A 17,324-nucleotide genomic window follows, 5' to 3' on the forward strand; every position below is an offset into this window, starting at 1 on the left:
CGCCCTGACTGCACTCCCCGTGGTGGAGGCTGGCTGTCCAGGCCTGAGCAAGCTATTATAGCACAGTGCAGGACAGGCTACTGTCCTGTTGGCTCATATTTCTCGCGGCTATGGCCAAATTTTGATTCACTGTGCCCCCGCTGCGAGGAAGAAGAGGAAACCCTGCCTCATATTCTGTTTGACTGCCCCAGATTTGCTGATCTCCGTCTCGACAGGTCTGGGAAACCCAAAATTCTCAACCTGTATGGCGACATTTATGCACTCGCAAGACAGCAGGGTTTCTGGCCAGGGCTTTTGCAAGAGAGGATTTGAGCCTCTCAAGCCCTCACTCTAATGGAGTTTGATGATTATGATTAGACTGAATAATGAAAAAGTAAAAAGCTGGCAACACATGCATTCAATGGACAAAAAAAAAATGGAGGATCTAGATTTCACAAGATGATATCTGCCTCCAAAAACTACAACATGCTCATTTCAAATGAAACAAGATCATTATAGAAGTGGAGAAAACTGATTTAAAAATCATAGAAGCACAACTACAACTTCAAGGAGAAAACCTAGTAGAAAGAGATGATACTGTCTATATTGAAAGCATCATAAGCAAAGAGGGATGATTAACATAGATGTTTAAAATTAGATCAACTAGGCTAGTCATGTGTTTAATATTCTACAGAAGATCTGGTGTTAAAAAAAAACACAACAAAATGTGAATGTGAAATCATTTCTTTTATTTGGATCAGAGACTTGAAGAGTAACACAGTCTAACATTCACCCACAAATGTTGTACTAATAAAATGATCTGTCTGATAAGTTAAGCCCATAGTATGTCAAAACAATTCCACTTTTCATTGAATGTTGTTTTGTTTTGTTTGTTTTTTTTCTTCTTTTTTATTTGCCAACCAGCAATCTTCTAAGCTGAAAAACAATTTCTGTATTTGGTGTGAAAAAAAAATGTCTATAGATGCATTATTGTTTTTTTTATTTAGTAGACATTATATTTTGTAATTACATTGTTTATGGAAAAGTTTCATAGTGAATGTAAATCTTAAATCATTAACTACTTATCTGAAAATATTTGTGATATAATGTTTTGAAGATTCTTATGACCACCGAGTAATGATGGAATGTTGTTTGATAAATCTATTCTTCGTCTAGGCTTGTAAAACTTTAGTCCTATGGGTTCGAGCAATTGATGTTTACTCTGCTGTAGCTAAACAAGTTGAGCCAAAGAAACAAGCGTAAGTAATTGGAAGTCAAAGGATTAAATAATTAGCTGACAAAGCATTAAATAATTAGCAGTCAAAGCATTAAATAATTAGCAGTCAAAGCGTTGCTATTTTTTAAATCATTCTAGGTATAAGTAAAAAAATATTCAATTATATTTGTTTTCTTAGACTTATTTTAATATAACTTTAGTGGTCATTACTTAGTAAACTTTGTACTAAATCATAATGATGTCACTTTGAACATGGGATATATATAGTTTTATTACAGAAGTATATGTATAGTTGGCATATTATTATTACAAGATGTATTATCTCTTCCTTGTCAGACTGGCTGAGGCTCAAGACATTCTCAATGAGGTTTTAAGTGTCCTCAAAGCTAAACAAGACCAACTGGCTGAAGTGGAGAAACAAATTAAAAATCTTCAGGCTGTCTTTGACAAGAGTATGGCTGAAAAAAAAAGTTTGGAAAGAAACATGGCTGTGACTGCCGCCAGATTGAAACGCTCTTCCAAACTGACAACAGCCTTAGCTGATGAACAAGTAGGTTATTTTAAAATCTATGAGAACTATTATAACATTAAAATATGATTCTTAGTCAGACTTGGCCTACTGGGCGTAGTTTTTATAATATCAAAGATAAATTGAAATGATCAAACAAAAATATCACCTTGAGGAATAAATTAACGATTTTAAAATATGTGCATTCATTCACTAAAACCATATTTCCATATTGGAGATGAGACATGCATGACACACAATCTTGGAAAGAATTGTGAGACTACAATGATTTTGTCACTTTCTTGGTGTGATTTTTTTTCATATTTCTACTTTAAAAAATATACATTTCAGTAGCTCAACTATCTTTGAATCCCAAAACAACATCTCAATCTCATGATTTCATGTTGAAATAAGAAATGGGACATTACTAAAAACTCATTTATTTCTCATCTTTATCATTGAACTATTTATTCTCTGCTCCTTGAACTATTTATTCTCTGCTCCTTGAAATATTTATTCTCTGCTCCTTGAAATATTTATTCTCTGCTCATTGAAATATTTATTCTCTACTCCTTGAAATATTTATTCTCTACTCCTTGAAATATTTATTCTCTGTTCTGCAAGGTTGTTAAAAGTGGTAATGGATATAAGCACTCCACTACCTAAAAAATACTTTCAATGGCTTTCAGATAGCCTCTGACAAACAGCCTCTACCCGTTAGATGTTAGATATGGGAGAATTGTTATCACTAACTGGGGAAAATGTGTAACCAGTGCCTAAACCAGTAAGCTTCAGGCAGGAGGGGCTCATTAGCCTTGGTTGACTACCCACCTAGGAGAAGGAAAACTGAATTCAAACCTCTGCTGCCTTGCGGCTATACCCAAATATGTGAAAGGCTTTGGGAGTCTATCTTGAGGAAAAATAAGGAGCAGACAAGGCAGTTTGCAGAGCCTGCGCCACCGCATTTCGCATTCTGTATCAGCAGTTGCTGTTCCTTTGGATTCATCAGCTGTGCAGAGAAATTGGAAAATAGCTGTTTGGGTTACATTGTTCCAACCATAACTAATGCCCAGGCATTCATCTCATTTCTCATTTCCATAGTTATTTTGCAACTGAAGGAGGCCATTGTATTTATTCCCTTTCTACATCATGTTTCTTATAGGTTCGCTGGGAGGAAAGTGTTGCCAACTTTGATGTACAGTTGAAAAATGTAGTAGGAGATGTTTTTATAGCAGCAGCTTGTGTAGCTTACTATGGAGCCTTTACTTCTACTTACAGGCAAAAACTTGTAGAAGGTAAGTCTAAACATCAAAAACAATGTACTTTTAAAATGTTTAGATACAGACACCCTTGAAAACTAGTACCATTAAGAGAGCAAACTGGTCGTGTGGTATGCCTTTAGAACTGTCATCAGTTTGAACCCTTCCCACTGCTGTCTGCTTTGGTTCTCAAGAAGTTTAGATTGGTACATGATAATCTTAATTTCTGAATGAATGTCCAAAACTTAAAAAACGAAACCTTTATTAATGCAATGTCTGCTTATACCATATTAACTGATTGTTTTTTGACTAGCTTAAGTCTTGTGTTGGATACATAAATACATTTTTTAGACCTTTGTAGCAGCTTTTGATTCATTTCAGTTGTAAGTTTTCCTAATCGCCCATTAATCTTGATACATGACAACTAATCATCCTCAATAAGAAAATATGAATAGTACAAAATGAATTAGGTTTTGAAAATGGTGAAGGCTGTTTCTAAAAAATGTTTATAAAATGTTTTACATGTTACGGATGTTCCTTCAAAGATAAAGATAATCTACTTTCTAGTCCAAACCTCCTGCTTTCTGCTTTTGAATTGATCATTTGAGACTGTATACCTTCCTGGCCAAACATCAAATTATACAAACTTCTTGTTCTCATAACTCTTGAAAATATTACTAGGTCTAGCTTGATTTTTCATTATTTAGTTATGCTTTACTCTCAGATATATGATTTAGTAGTTAGAAACAAAATATTTTACTTCAATTATTATTAACTTAGAAGGCGCGGTGGCTGAGCGGTAAAGGGCTTGACTTCCTAACCGTTGTCCGGGGTTTGAATCCTAGTGAAGACTGGGATATTTAATTTCAGGATCCTTGGGTGCCTCTGAGTCCACCCAGCTCTAATGGGTACCTACATTAGTTGGGGAAAAGTAAAGGCGGTTGGTCGTTGAGCTGGCCACATGACACCCTCGTTAACTGTAGGCCACAGAATCAGATGACCTTTACATCATCTGCCCTATAGACCACAAGGTCTGAAAGGGGAACTTTACTTAACTATTATTAACTTAACTGTATCTTGTATTTCTCACATTTAATTATTTGTTAAAAACTTTTAGAAATATTTATATTAAGAAAGAACATTTTTAAGAAAGTAGCATAACATAACCTAAATATTACCACAACGACCAATTGATATGACTGAAATACTCTGATGTATCTAGCATGAATACTTAGATTCATTATAAGACATTTGAATGTATTTAATAATTTGGATACAAAAACTTTTCTACAGGTTGGACTAAACGATTGATTGAGCTTCAAATACCTGCAACAGAAAATATGACTCTTGTGTCAGTCTTGGCAGATATATATGAAATTCGACAATGGAATGCTGACGGTCTGCCAAGAGATGCTGTGTCAATTGAAAACGCTGTTCTTGTAACTAAAGGTCGCAGGTGGCCTTTGATGATTGACCCACAAGAACAGGTAAAGTTTCTAAGTAAACAAATAATGTTTCTAGTATGTACTTGTATTGATTAAAGCTGAGTATTATTGTTGACACTTCTTTCAGGCCAATAGATGGATCAGAAATAGAGAGGCTCTAAATAAGCTTAAAATTATTAAATTATCAAATTCCAACTTTCTGAGAACACTGGAAGCTTGCATAAGAGCAGGTTTACCTGTTTTGATGGAGGATGTTGGTGAAGCTTTGGATCCAGCACTAGAACCTGTCTTGTTAAAACAAACATTTATACAGGTAACATTTTTCTATTACAACTAAACATTTAAACACTTTACTGTATACCAAAATTTTCTCTGTGTGTGTAAAAGCTGTGTTTGTAAAAGCAAAAAGGTTTAATGATGGAGTTATGTCTCCTGACTTGTTACAACTTTACGTAATCTACCCTTGTTTTGAGGGTTTGGTCAGTGCAACATTCAATTCATTTCTCCATCTATAACTAAAGTGCTTTACATGACAAGTAACATATCAAGCTTTAAACTCCTTTAGGTATTTGAACCTTTTATGTAACCTTATTGACTTTTTCAGTTATATATTCATAAGTAAGGTCACTTTTATCAAATTTGACATTATGAAAATGCTTCATTTCTAAGGACTTAACATGTTTCTCTATAAGAGTAGATTCAAAAATTTTGAGTTTTTTGGTGTTCCTAATTAGGTATTTGTGTGAAGTAAAGCTATTGCTTGCTTTAATCCCAGGATTCTCAAAGAGATGCCCAGAACAGTGTTAATGCAGAGTGTTCAGATGCAAATGTATTGTTGAACAGAGACGAAAAAAAATGTTACTGTAATCTTTTAGAACACCAATCTTGGTTGCTGAAGTTATCAAAATATATTTTGTACAAAAATAAATAGTATAGTGTTGTAGGTAACTGTGAATGAAAAAATGCGAGGCTAAAATGATAATACATAAAAGGTTAAGGATGATTTTATGGAATGCCTCCCCCCTCCCCATTTGCCAATGCTTTCAATGAATTTCTTAGTGTTGTATCTGGTCTCCTTAGTGGTTGTCTTGGAATGTTCCTGGTTTTTTTTTAATAGAGTATATGTAGTCATAACGTATTTCCAATTAGAAAATTATTTTCTGGTCAGAGCCTACTTGTTATATTATAGCAGAGAACAGATCATCTTATCCTATCTTGTCTGCTTACCATATTCCTTTGTAGATTGAAATCTAGATAATGATATTTTAAACATTCTCGAATATCATTCTCATTATAACTATGTTAATTTTTCTTTCCTTTTCTAAGGGAATGAACTAAGTTTTATGTTTAGGCTCACAATAGATTTTATTGGAAATATAAGAAAATATAAGATGGAGTTCATTTGCCCCTGAGTCCACCCAACTCCAATGGGTACCCGACTTTAGTTGTGGAATGTAAAGGCGGTTGGTCGTTGTACTGGCCACATAACACCCTGCTTGTTAACTGTTGGCCATAGAAACAGATGACCTTAACATCATCTGCCCCATAGATAGCAAGGTCTGAAAGGGGCAACTTTACTTTTACTTAACTCGTGTCTCATGTTTACAGGAAATATTCAATGAACAGCTATTTGGATGTAATCTTTAAAATTAAAACAAAAGTTAGTTTATCTTGTAATATTTCTAAAAGTAATGAAGTCTATTCACATGTAAAATATTTCACATGTTCCTTCAGATTTGATGGTAATTTCATCCTAACCAAACCTCTCGCTGAACTGTAGGTTATGAATCTGGTACTATTGAGACCATCCGAACAACAGTCCAGCCAGCATATCACACTACCTGACTCCCATCAATTAAATAATAAGGACAAATTTTAGCATGAATAATATTATAATAAATGAAATGACCATAAATAGAATCATGATGAATCAACTAGTAATGAATGAGATTATTATAAATAAAATCAACATGAGTGAAATTATAATTGAATTTGTCATGAATGAGCTTAAAAGGAAATTGGAAGGATAGAACTTGCAGTTAAAAACTAAATTTTCAAATTGATACCCAATGTATAGAGTTTTAGGCCAACATTCTGATTTAATAAAAATTACTTTTTAATCTTTTTTTTCGTTGTCTTTTTCAGGGTGGGCGTGTGTTGATTCGCTTGGGGGATAGCGATATAGACTATGATCGAAACTTTCGCTTCTATATGACCACCAAACTGTCTAATCCACATTACTTGCCAGAAGTCTGCATCAAAGTAACAGTTGTCAATTTCACAGTCACCAAGAAAGGCCTTGAAGATCAACTTCTTAGGTTGAAAATTTCTTTTGCATCTATTTTTTTTTTTCTTGTTACATACATTTTATTTTAGCTCTGGCTTAACATCCAAAGCATTCTTTCAAGACTAAATTAACCAGTCGAATTGTTAAAAAGATTTTAAAAAAAAAAATAAGATTGGTTAAACTAAATACATTACAATTTTTATTATTACTATAAAATCTACTTTTATGTAAATGTTGTTTTATTGTTTTGATTATGAAAATATATAATTTTTTTGGGAATACAATCTGTTTTTAAATAGACTAATTTTTAACTAGGAGCAGTAAAAATTTCAACTAGTTACATTTAATAGGTCAGACATGAAAAGGTTGTTTTTCTTTCTATTGGTTGTAGTGATGTTGTCAGTTTAGAGAGACCAGACTTGGAAGAACAAAGAAATGAACTCATCATGAGAATCAATGCTGATAAGAACCAGCTGAAATCTATTGAAGATAAAATTCTGAAGTTACTTTTTGAATCGGAAGGAAATATATTGGACAATGAAGTACTTATCAATACATTGAATGATTCTAAGGCAAGTATCACATAGGCCTTGAAATGTGAGAGTTTCACATGTGTGAGTTTCACTTGTTTCCATTGGTAATGTGGGTGTTTATGACCATTAAAGCATCAATCAAATGTCCCAAGTACATCTTGAGGATCTCTCATTCCTTATATCTCTTGGCAGAAGTAACACAGCACTAAAATAATTTTTTTTATAATTCCGCTAGCAGAGTTTAATATGTAATAATGATCATATAATTATAATGTGATTTAGAAAACAAAGATGTAGAAGACTAGAAATCAAACAGAAAAAATACCATTATGTTTTATTAGACTTGGTTCAAGAAAAAACAATGTTCATAAAGTTAAACAAAATTCTAAGATTAAAATGGGTCTAACAATGTTACCAGAAAATTATATCATGAGGGTGTCTACCAATAAATTTTACTGCTATTGGGAAAAAATTGGTTTTAGTTGCCAATTTAAAGTAAAAACATCAAGTAACAGTGTAGATACACTTGTTGAACTAAGTTCAGATGTAAAATGTATAGCAGACATGTATTAACTAGTTTTTAATTCTGATCAACTTAAAGAAAAATATTGAATGGTTTCTTGACAGGTCACCTCAGCAGTTATCAAAGACTTACATTGAATTGTTTCTTGACAGGTCACCTCAGCAGTTATCAAAGACTTAGATTGAATTGTTTCTTGACAGGTCACCTCAACAGTTATCAAACAAAGACTTGCTGAATCCGAGACAACAGAAGAAAAGATCAGTGTGGCCCGGGAGAAATATCGCTGTGTTTCTGAGAGGGGTTCGGTTATGTACTTTGTGGTGTCTGACATGGGGGAAGTAGATCCCATGTATCAATTCTCTCTCAAGTATTTTAAACAGGTAAAGGAATGGATAAGCCAATAAAATCATCACATTAGTATGTGTAATTTACATTCCTAAACCAATAAGTATTGATCTTAGTACCCAAAGTTGGTCTCTTTCAAATTGTAGTGGGCCCATGCATAAATGTAAAATTTTTAACTTTACCCATATTTACTTCATATACATTTTGCAAGTATTTAAAAAGGATATTGTTATAAATGAACTTATTGATATGGGTAAGGTTAGATGTGCATATGACACGCTCACACAGGTGACAGAAGCCATCTACTGCTAGCATTAAACCAGGATGAGGGATGGCCCTTCAGGAACACTCTACTTGAAAATAGGTTGTGATGTGGTCATGTGATTTGTCTAAAAAAGGTCTGGGGACATTCTGTCATTTCCTAGAAGGCCTTCATTGGCCCTTTATAAAGAGAAGAGGTGGCAGAGTCAAGATAGTCTGGTAGAGTCCAGGTTCAGTTCAGTTCTGGACAAAACAGATAGTCTAGTATGATTCAATTAAGTAGAGCAGTACCTTTTTGTAAGGTTCTCTACAGTGAAGTGCTTGTGCAGTCTTTCAAACTTCCAACTGTACAGTATTTGACATAGTTTATTAGAGTTGATAAAGTACCCAGCAATCTGAGTCCAGTGTTTCCAGGCAGATAGATAGATAGTCATAACAATAAAAACAGATAATTTACTCATGTATAAGCACATGTGTTTTTTTCTCATATTCTTTGACAATCAGTATATGTCTTATCCAAAATATCCATTATTTACAGTTAAAGTTTGAAATACAGTGTCATTATTAACTAATTTAGAAAATTCATTTTAAAATGTTTAGCTTCTTTGTGTATTGTGTTGCTGATGGGCAGAACCACTTTAAACATTACCCCTGTAAACCGATTATAATAATAATCTTTATTATCCATGAATGCTTTGCTAGATGGTATATTAGATGACAATGACGGTATATAAGATGATAATGACGCCAACCTGCAACAAATTTTAGCACTGCAGCTATGGTTCTTGACAAGGCTAGATGGGATTCTTCTGTAAAATCCATTGTTTCTTTGTGATTAAAAGAATGAATTACAAGGTGTCAACATTTTTGTCATCTGTGCCTCTGTAATAAATTGGTAGGGTTCGAAAACAGGACTAGGCAGTAGTCAAAAGGACCGAGGAGCCATCTGTATGAGTATGAAGTAGAAATTAGTTTGGTGTATTTTTTAGAAAATCTGAAACAAATTTGAAAAATGAAATGATGCTAGAATAGAGTAGTTTTCTCCCCTACACCCACATTACTAATAAAATTTAAAAAAAAAAAAAATCTCCCTCCCCATCATCTGATTGTCTGAAAGGAAAATTGGTCCAGTCCAAAGTTAGGCAATCATGTCTGAGTTTAATTTGAATTTTAGCCTTTATTTTTCCAATGTTTCAAATGCTTAGGATTTAGTCAGAAACATCTTAACCATTTTATTATTTTAAAATTTTATTCAGCTATTTAACAATACAATCTCAACCAGTGAGAAGTCTGATGACCTTCAAACACGACTAGACATTTGCTTAGAAGAGACTACAGTATGTATTTACAAGAATGTTTCTAGGTAATTCTTGTATTGTTACCTGCATTATGTCTCATGGTTTCAGTAATATTGACATTACTGGAATTGGTGTAATGCAAATAAGCACTCCACTGCCTATAAAATGCTTCCAATCGCATGTGGCATGCGTCTCAAATAGCCTCTGATAACTAGTCCAACTAAGATATTGGATCCGGCTTGAACTGTTATCTGTAAAGAAGAGCACTGGTGCTTTAACAAGTAATCTTCAGGCAGGAAGGGGCTCCTTAGCTTGCTGGCTACCCACCTAGGAGAAGGAAAACTCTAATTCAAATCTCTACTCATTGCAGCTATATCCAAACATGGGGAAAGTTTTCAGGAGTCAACCCTGAAGAAAAATCAAGAGTCAGTGACCCTTGGGCAGCTTACAGTGCTACACCCTGGCAGAGTCTGGGATGCCGATAAAATTTACTCCTTAACTTTATTGGCATTAACCTTCATTTGGATAGATCAGCTGGTTGCGAGGGGAGGGGGGGGGAGGACTGCTGCGTGTGTGACATGGTTCCAATCATAGCCTATGTATTCATCTCAATTACATGAGACCAATAGTTGTTTCATGACTGAAGGAGGCCATAAAATAATCAAATGTATCTCATAGTGCCTCTAGTATATCTTGTTTTGTGGGTCATGCTTTATTTTAAATGTATCTCATAGTGCCTCTAGAATATCTTGTTTTGTGGGTCATGCTTTATTTTAAATGTATCTCATAGTGCCTCTAGTATATCTTGTTTTGTGGGTCATGCTTTATTTTGTAGTATGCTTGGTCCCCTTTCACATCCTTCAGATGCAGATGATGCAAAGGTCATCTGTTTCTATTACTGATGGTTAACAAGGGTGTTATGAAGCTAGCCTTTTCTTAGCTAATGTCAAGTACCCATTATTTATATTGTAAATCTTAAAGAATTCATTAACTAAATTAACTTTGATCTTACTTACAGATTAATGTGACATGTGAAATGAGATATTCCTCTAGTGATTGCTTTGATTTTCTTTCAGAGGTCTCTTTGAAAAACACAAGCTTGTATTTTCATTTTTGCTTTGCTCAGAGATTATGAAAACTGAAGGGGAAATAACTCCCTTGGAGTGGAATTTTTTTCTCCGTGGACCTATTGGAGGTATAGAGAAGGTACTAGACATTTTGATTATTATTTCTCTTCTTCTCTTATTTCAACTTCATTTATTTTAGGAAATGCCTTCACAGAAATGAAATGACTTTCTAGAGATCCTAGAGATATATAAATATGTTATCATTTTATTATATACATTAGGAATAAAAAGTTTTAAATAATAGTACACTTGTATGGAGTAGTGATTTTCTGTGACCTCGGCTGTGTATCGATGATTAGCCTCTTTATGCAGAAGAGAAGTTACAAAGGGAGGATTATAAATTTCAAGAGATGTAAAATGCTGAATGCCACAGAATTTTCTGTACATCTTAAAGAATGTAGCTTATTCAAATCAATTAGATTTGAGAGTTTAAATTTATATAACCATTGAGAATCAACACACTTTGTCACCACTGACAACTTGACATATTTATGGATTATTTAGAATCTCACTGAAAGACTTAGACTTAGGTCCTCCCGCGCCGTTCGGCGCATTGGGCGGCAAGCTGTCTCCAGAAAGATCTGTCACTGGAAATGTCTGAAGCCTCCTCCCACCTGGTGTCCACTGTTCTGAGGTCCATGTTTGCGCTTTCCTCGTTTTGGCTTCCATGTTATCACAACTCTTGGTGTGCGTAATTCATTTTGACGTAGAACATGTCCTGCAAACCTCATGCGACGCTCAGTCACAACCTCACTAAGTGTTCGACTCCCAGTTCGGCATAGGATTTCCTTGTTTAAGACCCGATCTGTGTAACTGACTCCCTGAAAGAGGTAGGTTAAACAATTATAGAACACACAACTTCTATCAAAATAAAAACTTTTTTTCTTTTTTTGTAATTAAAAGCCATTACATTTTCTACAGCAAAATGTCCCCAAACCAGAAAACACAACGTGGCTTCCATTAAATGTTTGGAAAATGGCCTGCGAGATGAGTGACACATTTGAAGACTTCCGTTACATCCATTATGATTTGAATAAAACACCTGTATGGATAAGACTGGATGAAGGCCCTGAGGTAATAATAATGGTAACAAAATGCATTACCCATATAAAAAAATATTAAAACAATCAGTCTCAATCAAACTGAAGGCTACATATCTTAATAATTAGGACATCTTCAAAAAAGATCGTTTCATTCTTTGAAATCTGTCTCTTTAATCTATTTGTACATAATAATGAGAGACTTAACTCTGCAAAGGCATTGTTTTTCTGGCTGATTTAGGCAACCCATTTCAGGCGTAGGAAATAAATAGCACTTTTTAGAATTTGTCCTAGCATTTGGAATGAGAAATATGCCTTAATCACTTGTCTTATATTAAATTGTTTTATTGTGGTTTTAAATTATACAAAATATTTTACAGTTTGTGGCATAGTAACCATGGCACAAATGGGTTCCGTGAGCCCAGGCTCATTACCAATCTCTTAAAAAAAAAATGTGTTTTAATGTTTTGAATTATTACATTATTTTATTTCCCATTAATTCTGTGATTATAATTTTTAAATTGTCTGCAGTATATTGCAATTTGATAAAGAAACTGATGGGGCCTCCATACAGGATGACTAAATTTAGTTTTGTCATTCTAGATTCATTGTTTTAATACTGTGCCCAAGAGACTCTTGCTACCCCTTCTGTTTACTCTGTAATGCTAGCCAAACACATTTTCTGTAATAGTATGTAGCCTGGTGAGCCAATACACATAAAGCGATGAACAATCAAAATAAGACCCCTATATTTCTTATGGCCCTAAAGAATTCACATTAGTCTGAACACATTTGGATGAACCTATAATAAAAATCTTTCGTTGAAATCATTAATGTATACTGTGTACAGCTCTCTGTATTTTAGTTCACGTGTTACTGAATTAGACTCAGATGGCGAGTCCAGTCACATTTATTGGGTTGGTCAGTTCTTGGCTTCATATCAGGATTTCCTGATTACAAAATCACTCACGAAGCTCTATTGCTATCTTAAAAAGCTGAACACATGGACCAAATGAAGATCGTAAAATAAAGAGCAGATAGTTGCTATCTTTGCACCAAAAATGCAACAGCTTTTGTTGAACCTTATGATGATAATATTCATGAGGTCGAAATGCATTTTATTGATTAAGCCAGTTACCTGATGAAAAAACAACCGCAAAAGTGCAAACATAAAAAAAAAAACAAAAGCAGAAGATGCAGATTAAGGAGACGCCCACAAAAATTCAGACTTAACAAACAACCAGCAAGCTTGCAGACAAAAGAAACAAGCATGAAGATTAAGACAAGAAACAATTAGCAGAAAATGCAGACATAAGAAAAACACCTTGAAGATACAGACATAAGGAACAACAGGCAGAAGATGCAGACATAAACCTTTAAATTCAAGAGTGTAAATTTGAGCCTCCAACTAGGAACAATTAAGTGAGTTGGCATCTTTCACACAAAAATTGTAGTGCTTGTGACAATAACAAAACAATAGTGCCTTGTGACGAAAATAAAGTTTTTTATTTCACTTTCTCTAGTGGGTATTCCCATTTTACATAATGATTTATCAATCTATGTAAGCAATGGACATAAAGTTTATACAATAACTGTTGGAAATAAAGAAAATGAACAAGATAACAATTATTTTGGTCTATGATTAGTTTAGTTCTTTCCTTGTAAATCCTAGGCACAATTTGAACCGAAGGGGGTCTGGGGTGAAGGTTATGAAAATGATTTAATGTATCAGTTGTTGTTGTTATGTAAACGTGTGCTTGTAACTATCCATAAGAATGTGTTCAGCAAATATTAGAGATGTGTGTTGTGTAGTCATTCAGTGTATTTTGACTCTATTGTACTATTATGTTCCTAACAGGAGGCAAGAGAAAAAAGTGTTTTTCTTTACAATAACTGTTAACAGAATTTTAAAAAGGCTCATTTTATTAACAAGGATGTATTTTATATTCAGCTTGACTTGGGCCTTTAGGTCTAGGTTTTACAATATTATGAATGCAAGAAGCTTGTGAAAGTTTCTGCGTTTTAAAATTGTATAGATTATAACTGAGAAAGCATGATTTTTTTTATATCAAAAACTTTAGGTTCGAGCCAATCCTCCTCCGGAGCGCTATCTCTACGCTGTCTTGGATCCCGCTGAATATAACGATGGTGATCTGCCTCTTCCAGATAGAGTTAATGGAAATTGGAATGATCGCCTGACAGCTTTTCAAAAATTAATGTTTGTTAAAGTTTTCCATGAGGAAAGGGTGAGTTTTCAATTAAAAGTTTTGTTGTGTGCCCAAATGAAAGAGCATCATACTCACGTCTTACAAACCAGTACATAGACCTACTATTCTAACTGTGAAACTGGCAAATGGGATCAAAGGATCTTGCGCCATATCCTTAAGTTTTCTTACCATGGTCATAGTTTAAAAATTAGATCTATGTTCTGCGGCACAGGTTCTCTGTAAAATCACATCGCATCGTAGATCCCTAGGTTAGGACAGTCAAATGGATAATCTAGATCTATGGCCTGCTAAGCAACTCCTTCCCAGTTAAAGGATGGCTGCCTGGTCGTGCGGTTTGCGCGCTGGATTGTCGTTTGGATTTATCGATGGTCAGGGTTCAAACCCTGCCCGCTCCCATCCCCCGTCGTCCTGCGGGAGGTTTGGACTAGGAAGTAAACTATCTTCAACTCTGAAGGAACATCCGAAATATGTAAAACATTTTAAAGGCTCATTCTGGCTTAGCAACTCCTTCCCAGTTAAAGGCTCATTCTGGCTTTTTACAATATGATGAATTAAAAACAATGCTTACAATCACAATGTTCAAATGTTTAAAAGGACTTGATATTCTCTGTAACATGAATTAACTTAATGTTGAGGTAGAAAGACTAATTGAATAGATCTAGATTAATCTAAATTGATGATACCAGGGTTATCCTTCAATGCTAATAGATATCTTGGGGCATTATTGAGATTGTTGATCCATTGAAAATGATAGAAAAAAGTAGCAGTTAGGATCAAAATAATCTTCTAACTATAAAGCACTGTGTGTAAATTTTGTTCAACGAAGATATTTTTCTTGGGTTTTATGTGAATAAAAATTAATTATATCCTTTTTAGATTTATTGTTAACTTTTATATTAAGTCAATTCTGTTTTTATCCTAGACAACATTTGCAGTGACAGAGTTTGTTTCTGAATGTTTAGGGAAACAATTTGTTGAAAGTCCTCCTGTCACATTGCCAGAACTCTATGAAAGTATGTCTAAGACTACTCCACTGGTCTTCGTTCTTTCTCCAGGATCAGATCCAATGACATCATTTCTACGTTTTGCTAAAGATATGGGAGTTCATGAAAAGTAAATACAGAATAATATCAATAAATATATTCATTAAATTAGTTTTCTACCATAAATACCATAATATCTTGTACCTGGTCTGAAATTTCCCCAATGAGGTCTATATCGTCTTCAAACCTGAGATGAACAAAGGCTGCCCATATGGTCAAGTAGGAGTTAATCCTTCTTGAGTTTCCATCATAATATGCTTCAGAAATATGTTAATAAGAGCTGGAGAGAGAATGCATCCTTACCTCACTCCAATGGATGTCCTAAAACTTTCTCCAACTTGGTTGTTCAGAAGTATTGAGCTGTTTACCTTAGGGTATAGGGCTTTGATATTATTGATAATGTTTTTATCCAAGCTGATCTCCCTCATCCCTTGCCACATACCATGATGCCAAAACCAGTCAAACGTTTTTTTTTTTAAATCTGTGAAGTCGTGTACCAGTTTATTTAGCTGTTTAAGACATTTTCTCCTTTAACAGTCTAATGTTAAATATATGTTCAAGAATGCTTCTACCTTTGCAAAGGACCTCCTCAACTTTTGAGTCTGTTGAAATTATTTTTAGCATTATTTTGCTTGGATAACTATTAGACTTTATCGTTCTATAGTTTGTTTGTTTTTTTTATTGTCTCAAGTTTTCTTTCTGGAGCAGTGGAATAAAAAAAAAATTTGGTTCTATTCTTGTGGCAATGTTTTTTTTAATCCCATATTTTCTGGCAGATAGTCCTAAAAATTTTGTTATATTTGAGCCATTGTATTTTATAAGTTCTGATGGTATGTTATCCCTCTGATGATACGATAAAATACCATCAGAAGGATAGAAGTGTTACTTATTTGAAACCTATCAATTTTTTATTTGTTTTATCTTTATACAGTTTAATTATATATTTAATAAATTCTTCTTTGTATAACTTTTAATTTGGAGCAAGCTGGCTGAGGGAAATTTCTGTGGCATTTTACGTCAGGAGAGACGATCTTTTCCCTTTGCAACATCTTGTGTGACTAAAGAGGCCAATCCTTGATACACAGCTGTGATTGCAGGTTGGGCATATGTGATCACCAGGTGCCATTGCATTATCACCCTTCTTTCTGCTTCTGTAGTGTATGGCATCTGCTATCCGAGACCCTTCCTTTATGCTCTCTCTCCATGTAGATCTATCCATTGCTACTTTTTCCCAGCTGCTTGTGTTGATTTTGAAGAGCTTCATGTCACGTTTGCATACATCCATATAACGTAAAACTGGGTGACCAGCGGCTCTCCTGCCTTCTATTAGATCACCATATAGAATATCTTGTGGAAGTCGATCTACTGGCATTCTACGAACGTAGCCAAGCCAGCCAAGGCATCTGCTGCTGATAACAGAGTGCATGTCCTGGCATCCTGCTCTTTGTAGCACTTCCTTATTGGTTATCTTATCTTGCTACCTTATTTTAAAGATCCGCCTTAGGCATCGGAGGTGGAAGACATTCAGCTTTTTTTCTGCCATGAGTAAGTTGACCAAGTTTCACTTCCGTATAGCAAGGTGCTCAACACACAGGTCCGGTAGACTAGGGCTTTAGTATTGTTAGTCAGCAATATGTTGTCCCACACTCTTTTCTGCAACTGTGACATGGTGGCCATTGCTTTGGCTATCCTGTTGTTAATGTCTTTATCCAGTAGAGTATTGTTGGATATGATGGAGCAGAGATAGCAAAAGTGATCCACAATTTCTAGTAGTTGGCCATTAATGTTTACTTGAGGTGCAGTATTTGTGTTCTGGACTAGTATCTTAGTCTTGCTTTGACTAATGTTTAAGCCTAACTTCTGGCTAGCAGCAGATAGTTTGTCAACTAGGAATTGAAGCTGAATATCAGAATCAGCAACAATAGCTGCATCATCAACATACAGGAGTTCCCTGATAAGTAGCTTCCTAACCTTGGTTTTTGCCCGCAGCCTTGATACATTAAATAGTTTTCCAGAGGATCTTGTATGGAGAAACACACCTTCCTTGATGTCGTTGTACGCATGATGCAGTAGACAGGAGAAGAATATGCCAAACAGAGTAGGTGCGAGCACACATCCCTGCTTGACACCACTGCTAACCTCAAAAGGTGCTGATTGGGCTCCATTAAATTTGACAGTACATTTCATTTCCTCATGAAAGCACTCAATGAA

General features: G+C 34.7%; 1 pseudogene; it reads left to right on the forward strand.

The window, feature by feature from the left end:
• LOC129923275 (dynein axonemal heavy chain 6-like) overlaps positions 1-17,324 on the forward strand; it is a 93,778-nt pseudogene that overhangs the window by 49,431 nt on the left and 27,023 nt on the right.

Source organism: Biomphalaria glabrata, chromosome 16 (assembly GCF_947242115.1).
Source record: "Biomphalaria glabrata chromosome 16, xgBioGlab47.1, whole genome shotgun sequence".
Classification (NCBI taxonomy): domain Eukaryota; kingdom Metazoa; phylum Mollusca; class Gastropoda; family Planorbidae; genus Biomphalaria; species Biomphalaria glabrata.